The following is a 7427-nucleotide window of genomic DNA, read 5'->3' on the forward strand; positions in this document are numbered from 1 at the left end:
AGAACAGTTTCGGGGGAAATTTTAAAATCGCACGATTGTGTTCTTTCGATTGTGTCCATTGCTCGCTTTTTTTTGGAGTTATATTAAGTTATCCATTTACTCCATTGGCTGCTTGTCTTTTTAAATCTTATCTCGTGCGTATATTTTATGTTTTTTGTTTTTTGCTCAAGTACCCTCTTGTCCTAATTAACTTAGAATAACCAAAACAGAAACTCCTAAACCACGTAAAATGCCAAAATTGCTGATTAAAATTTACTTATCTAAATAAAATATTGTAGTCGAAATCCACAAATCAAAGAAATTCGCACCTTTACTAGCGTACAGAACAGGAAAGCAAAACGAAATACAAATAAAACAGGCAAAATGACAGACAAAATAACAAAACTTACAAGATTATGTGGCGACTACGACGACTAATACATAATGACAACGGCGACAAGAAAACTACGGCAGAAGAAGCTATACCAAACAATAGAAACAATGCATAAAAAATGAACACGAAAATATGAAATGTGACGTGACCAAAAATGACTGGCGAACCTCATAGAATAATAAATATACACGGAACAACTGAAAACAGAAAACAATGTACAAAAGGCGTGAATTTGTAAACGAAGGTGAGACGCCGTGACTACAAATATTATCAATTAGGCCGTGATCTGTTCAGCCACTACAGACCTAGGCATAAAAAACAAGCAAACGAGATAACTGATCAGAACTGAGTAAGATCGGTTACTGGCAGATCTGGCATGTGCACGGGGAAACAGCTACACCAAGCAAGGCAAGGTATGGTGCTTCTTCAACGTGTCGTCCTTCACTATGGTACAGATATCGAAATAATCGAACATTATCGGGTGCTGAAGAGAGATGGTTTCCAGGGCCAAATTCCTTGCCATCGTGAAGTTGATTTCCTCTTCGCTGGCCTGAACATCGCAAACATCTGGTAGTTGTTTCCGAACCTTGGCAGCAAGGCGGGAGAAGTAGGAAGAGATCTGCTGAGGGTTCAGGAGTCTGCAACGTTGAAAATTCTAGCACCGTCAGGTCCTTGGGCACGTCTCATCTCTCTTGCATCTACTTCCCCATCTAATTTTCCCCCTGACGTTTGGCCAATATTGAATTTGGCATCAAGGTATGCCTTTTGCTTCTCACTAAGCCTGTAGGCCTTCTTGGTTGACTTAAGAGCCCAGTCTTCCTTATTACAGCAATCAGTTCAACGTTCACTTCCTGGAACTGGTTGCAGAGTTGTTATAGTTCCCACATCTTCTTCCAATGCAGATTTATATGCGATCTTGGCCAGGTCTAGCAAAGATCTCTCCTCTAAAGACTGTGCATTTTTCTGAGGACAGGTGTTTCTCTAAGGCAGAATGCCTTTGAAAAAATCTCAAGCACCCGTCTTGAGGGCAGGCAAATGCTGCTGTTTCATCACCAGTAATCTCTTAATGCGTCTTAGAGACTTCAGGTTTCTCTGTAATCTCCGACGCCGTCTGCGTGGGTTGCTTTTTGCTGAACGATTTAAAAGCACCTGTGGAAAATGTTAACCCCATCCAGCGATAACTACACTCTGAAAACAGAATGATTTTGTGGTCATCAAAAGATTCCGTAAAGAAGACAATGTTAAATTGTGGTATTTTTTATATGCGATTTTGCAAAGAAAATTCGGTACGACAAAGACCATGCATGTAAAAAAAATATTGCTATGTCCATTGTAAATTGACAAAAGTGAGACTGGCCAACGGATCTGACCGACAGGGAAAAAAGGAGGAACTGTAAGCGGGAAGGAAGCGATCAATTAACAAACACATGCTCGACAAGAGAAAGAAAAATCGATGGATGCACTGTCAGACGGTCGGGTGGACACACCCATGAACACGGGTGTGGTCGAGTATGGACAGGGGACTTGCGCGCGGACAGGTGGCAAAGGAGATTGCAACATATCAAAAATATGCTACTTGTCAACACTGTATGTAGCTCACTAGCACTTAACGGAAGATTGCTTGTCTAATCTGATATATTTCCCACTCCCGATTCCATAGGCACGCTAAGCTATAATTTCTATATGCTTTCGGGGTTGACTTAAAATTGTTGAGCTTGCTGATTCCGGGAATCTTCATTGCCTCATCAATGACGAAATCCTCCATGCTGTCAATTGCAACTACTCTCACTCCTTCGATGCCTCCGTGGGAAAGAAGAGCTTCTTGGAACTGACTTCCTGTCGTTGCCTTCGTTTATGTAGACCCTTACGTGGCCTTTACATTTGCCGCAAGTCTGTCTGCGGCACCTTTACCTCTCTAGGCCTGCGGGTCAGAAAAGTCGATTTCTATAACCTTGACACCAGTAGATCCTGCAATGGCTGGACACGCTAGGATCGTGCATGATGAATGATAGCAACCGGCGTTATCTTGCCTGAAATATGTCTTCGTTACATCCCCGTGTTCAGCTTTAGGGTCTTCAGAACATCCTGCATGATAGCCACAACTTCAGGAATTCCTTGACTGCACAACTGGATTTCATGGGTGAATCGCTGCCATTCAAGAAGGCCATTTACGCGTGACGATAGATTTTCACACAAATAATTCTCGGAAAGTTCTTTTAAAAATGTGATGATAGTTTCCTCGATGGATTTTTATATTGTTCTTTCATGCAAGATTTTTAAAGCAGAAATAAAAGAATTTGAGGCGATTCTTTGTTTACCTGAACGTGTTAAGCGTCACGGCTTAGGTCACGCACAGGTCAATAAACTTGATAAATTGCACACGTTGTCTAAAGCTGTGAATGATCCAAATAGCTTTCTTTTTCTTAATTTAAGCAGGAAGATTTTTGTATATATATATATTTGCTAAGAAGCAAGTCAACACATCATTAATTTAAGTGTAAGTAGCGAGGTTTTAGCAAAAACTGATTGTTTTCGAAATGTTCTGAAGTTTGTAATTTCCATCAGCCGTATTAACATGTGTTGAGAGACACGCTGGCACTTAAAACGTAATCAAGAAAGATTAAAAACTACTTTGCTTAACATTCACAGCTTCACAGAAGAAACATAACGATGCTGACGCCGTTTAATGGTCATTTAATTTTTTCTGTGTATTTTCGACAAACTGACTCTATAATTAGGATATATCAGCAAAGTTGAAATGGTAAATTGGCCACCGTAATGATTACAAAAGCTGACGTTTCGAGCGTTAGCCCTTCGTCGGAGCGAATAGAGGAATTGTGGGTTGTGTGTGCTTTTAAAGGCAGAAAATGGAGCTACGTTATTGGTGGGTGCATGGCAACGAGAAAAACATGAATAAATTAGTGGAATGAAAAGCGTTCATTGATCCCTGTGGGATTGAGACTGCCGGTTTGAAAGATGAGCTTTTGTTCAAGATTTTTACGGCTTTCCGTGCCACCTAAGTGCAAAAGTATCAAAAGATCGACAAAGACCTCACTGCCAGCAATCAAAACTCCGTCAAGAATACGATCAACCAACTCATAACTAAACAAGAATTGCCGGCCACAGCAAAGAATCTCATCATAACCACTCCTAGAACTTCTCGTATTTACTTTTTACCTAAAATTCACAAACCTAACAACCCGGGTCGGCCCATTGTCTCGGCTTGCAGTTGCCCTACCGAACTTATCTCCAGCTATCTAGACAAAATTATGGCTCCCATCGTCAAAACTTTACCATCATATATTAAAGACAGCCAACACGCTCTTCAAATTTTTCGAGACTTTAATTTCCTTGGCCAAAACAAACTTCTTTTCACCATGGACATTACGTCTCTTTACACTGTCATTCCTAATGGCGAAGGCCTTCTGGCCCTTAAACATTTTTTTTGATCAACGTACTGTTAAGGAACCTAAATCTGAAACACTACTACGCTTAGCCGAACTAGTGCTCACACTCAATTGTTTTTCATTCGGAAACAACTTCTTCAAACAAACCAATGATGTAGCCATGGGCACCAAAATGGGACCTAGCTATGCGAATCTTTTTGTAGGTTTTGTCGAACATCAATTTTTCAGCCAATACAACGGGTCCAAACCTGAACTCTACGGTCGCTACATCGACGACTGTATCGGCGCTACCTCCTCTACCAGAGAGGAGCTCACTCAATTCATAACTGCAGTCAATTCTTTTCACCCGGCTCTGAAATATACTTGGGAAATTTCTGACAATTCTTTATCCTTTTTAGACGTCAAAGTTTCAATTGAAGGCAACGGTTTATGCACTAGTGTGTATTACAAACCTACAGACTCGCATAATTACTTGTTATATTCGTCTTCTCATCCATCTCACGTTAAGAATTCCATTCCTTTTTCTCAGTTTCTAAGACTTCGTCGTTTATGTAGTAATGACTCTGATTTTCACCACAAATCAGAGTCAATGTGCCAGTTCTTCGATAAACGTGGTTACCCTGCTTCCGTTGTTCAAGCGGGTTACCACCGCGCTCAACTTATTGATCGACATTCAGCACTACAAACGTCGCATAAGGAAGATTCCGACCGCATTCCATTCACTCTCACGTTTCACCCACACAACCACTCAGTTAAATCCATCATTCTTAAAAACTTCAAATTACTTCAAAACGATCCAGAGACAAGCACTATCTTTTCGCAGCCTCCGCTCATTTCATTCAAACGCGACAAAAACTTAGGCAATTTTTTGGTCAGAAGTTCTTTTCAGACTAATGAGCAACCAGGCACTTTTAAATGCGCCCGTGCGCGATGCAAAACGTGTCCTTTCATTCACAACACTGATAAAATATCGGGACCTAAACGATCCATTAAGATCACCGATCACTTCACGTGCACCTCCGCTAATGTAATTATTGCATAACTTGCACTTATTGCAAAAAGATATACATCGGCGAAACGGGCAGAAGACTAGGTGACCGATTCCGAGAACACCTTCGAGACGTGGAAAGGAATGACAAGGACACATCTAAACCAGTCGCTAGAAATTTTAATTTACCTAATCATTCTAAGCAACATATGGCAATCTGCGGTCTTTCCTTGCACTTAGGTGGCACGGAAAGCCGTAAAAATCTTGAACAAAAGCTCATCTTTCAAACCTGCAGTCTCAATCCCACAGGGATCAATGAACGCTTTTCATTCCACTAATTTATTCATGTTTTTCTCGTTGCCATGCACCCACCAATAACGTAGCTCCATTTTCTGCCTTTAAAAGCACACACAACCCACAATTCCTCTATTCGCTCCGACGAAGGGCTAACGCTCGAAACGTCAGCTTTTGTAATCATTACGGTGGCCAATTTACCATTTCAACTTTGTTGATATATCCAAATTATTTCGTTACTCCGACCGACGCAGCCCCAAACAGTTTCTTTCGAAACTATCAGCCTTGACTCTATAATTAGCCTTAAATGAACATCGAATTCTGCACGCTTACATGGCGTTTGGGTGGCATCACGTTTTATTTAACTACCAAGACGAGACTTAATTTCCAACGGCCAAAATTTCCAGGTGTATAGTTTAATAAACGAGCTCTCGTCTGATATGGTTTTAATGTCGAAATTTTAGGTACCAGGTGTCGTTTAAACCGGTCAAAGTTAGCCTTCATTTTGTCTCCCAAAAGGACGTGCAAAATACACCTTTATAAAAACGGCGATAAAACCCATACCAAAGAGAATTATGAGAAACTTTTTATGTGCTTTTATTGTGTAGTTATATTGCAACTACTGTGCAAAGTTTGATGGTGAATGGACTTGTTTAGCGCTACCAACATCTTTCTAAAGTTGCGTGACGATTTGACCGTTTAGGCAAGGCGAAAACGGCTATTTTGGCGAATTTTCAAACTTTTTTAAATTGCAGCCGGAAAAAAAATCGCTGAAACTTTAAAATATTTTTTTCAAAGCTAGTTCACAGAAAGGGATGTTTTGGTAAAATAAAAAGAAATCAGAGTTTTCGTCACTGATTTTCGATTCTCGAAATATTCTGGCGGCTTCTCCTAAGACCTAAGACCCCGAAAACTAAGTCCGCGAAAACTAAGACCCCCCGTCTTTTCATTGAAATTCACTTTTCCGGTGGGTTTTGGTTTTCGTAATTACGAAACCTCGTTACGAAAACTAAGACCCCATCTTATTTTTCTTGTTTATCAATTTTATTTTATTTTAATAAATAGAATATGTTGAAATGTAAAAATCGAATAATAGACGGCAATCAACACCCCGTCTTTTCAATGATTTATCACCTCTCCGGTGAGGTTTCTACAATTACGAAAACTAAGACCCCATCTCATTTTTCTTATGTATCAATTTTTTGAAGGTGAGCGGGAGAGTTTATACATCATCTTGATTTGTTGCTTATCCAGTTGGATCGAAGAACCTGGTTGCTTCAAGATTAAGTGGGATTTCTATAACCTTTCCTTGCGTTTCGAAGCATTTTCTCGCGCGATGGGGGATTCTTAAATTTCCTTCCAGACACTGAGCTATTTTTAGAATTGTTTTGCAATTGTTTTGAATCGTTTTACAAGATGCAAAAATAATGGAACTTCAGGAAATTTTTTAAATGGAACAGTTCAGACTTAATCAGGGTTTGTACACTTTATAAGTAGTTTCGTTACTTGTATAACGGAATACGTTTTTTTATCATATTTCAGGTGGGATCTTAGTTTTCGTAAGAACGAAAGCTAATTGCGAAAACTAAGACCCCATTTTATTTTTCTTGTTTATTTATTTTATTTTATGAGAATATGTTGAAATATAAAAAGCGTATAAAAAGTAAATTGAATAATACACAGTAATTGTTTTGGGTTGTTCAACAAGATGCAAAAATAATGAAAATTGAGGAAATTTTTCAAATGGAACAGTTCAGAATTAATCAGGATTTGTACACTTTATACGCTGCTGTTACACGTGATAATTTTTCCTGCAACTTGTCTCGCAACAAAATTTGTTGCAAGTTGCACGTACCATACCATGTTACACGTTACAAATGCCATGCAACTTGTCTCGCGACAAAAATTGCGTAAGTTGAAAATGACGGATATGTCGACTACAGAGTGCGGCCAAACAAGTTGCAAATTTGTTGTGTAACTTGAAAAAAATTGTTCAGAAAGTAGAAAACGATTCAACTCTTCGTGTAACTTAAAAAAAAACTTAGTTCCATGAAGGGGTGTTACACGTAAAAGTCGTGCATGCAACTTGCAACAATATTTTTTTCGAGACAAGTTGCACGAAAAATCGTAATGTGTAACAGCACCTTTTTATCACATTTAAGTTGGGGTCTTAGTTTTCGTAATTACGAAAATTAAGACTCCATCTTATTTTTCTTGTCTATAAACATATCAAACTCACGGGGTACAAATAGTCTCTTACTGAATTTCATGACCACGCCCACTTCATCAGCCCACTCAAATCGAGTGCGATTTTTGGATGTTATATCATCTTGCCGACTCTCTGTATTAAAAGCTAACAATGTAC

The sequence above is a fragment of the Stylophora pistillata genome, chromosome 14 (assembly GCF_964205215.1).
Source record: "Stylophora pistillata chromosome 14, jaStyPist1.2, whole genome shotgun sequence".
In the NCBI taxonomy this organism is placed as follows: Eukaryota; Metazoa; Cnidaria; class Anthozoa; order Scleractinia; family Pocilloporidae; genus Stylophora; species Stylophora pistillata.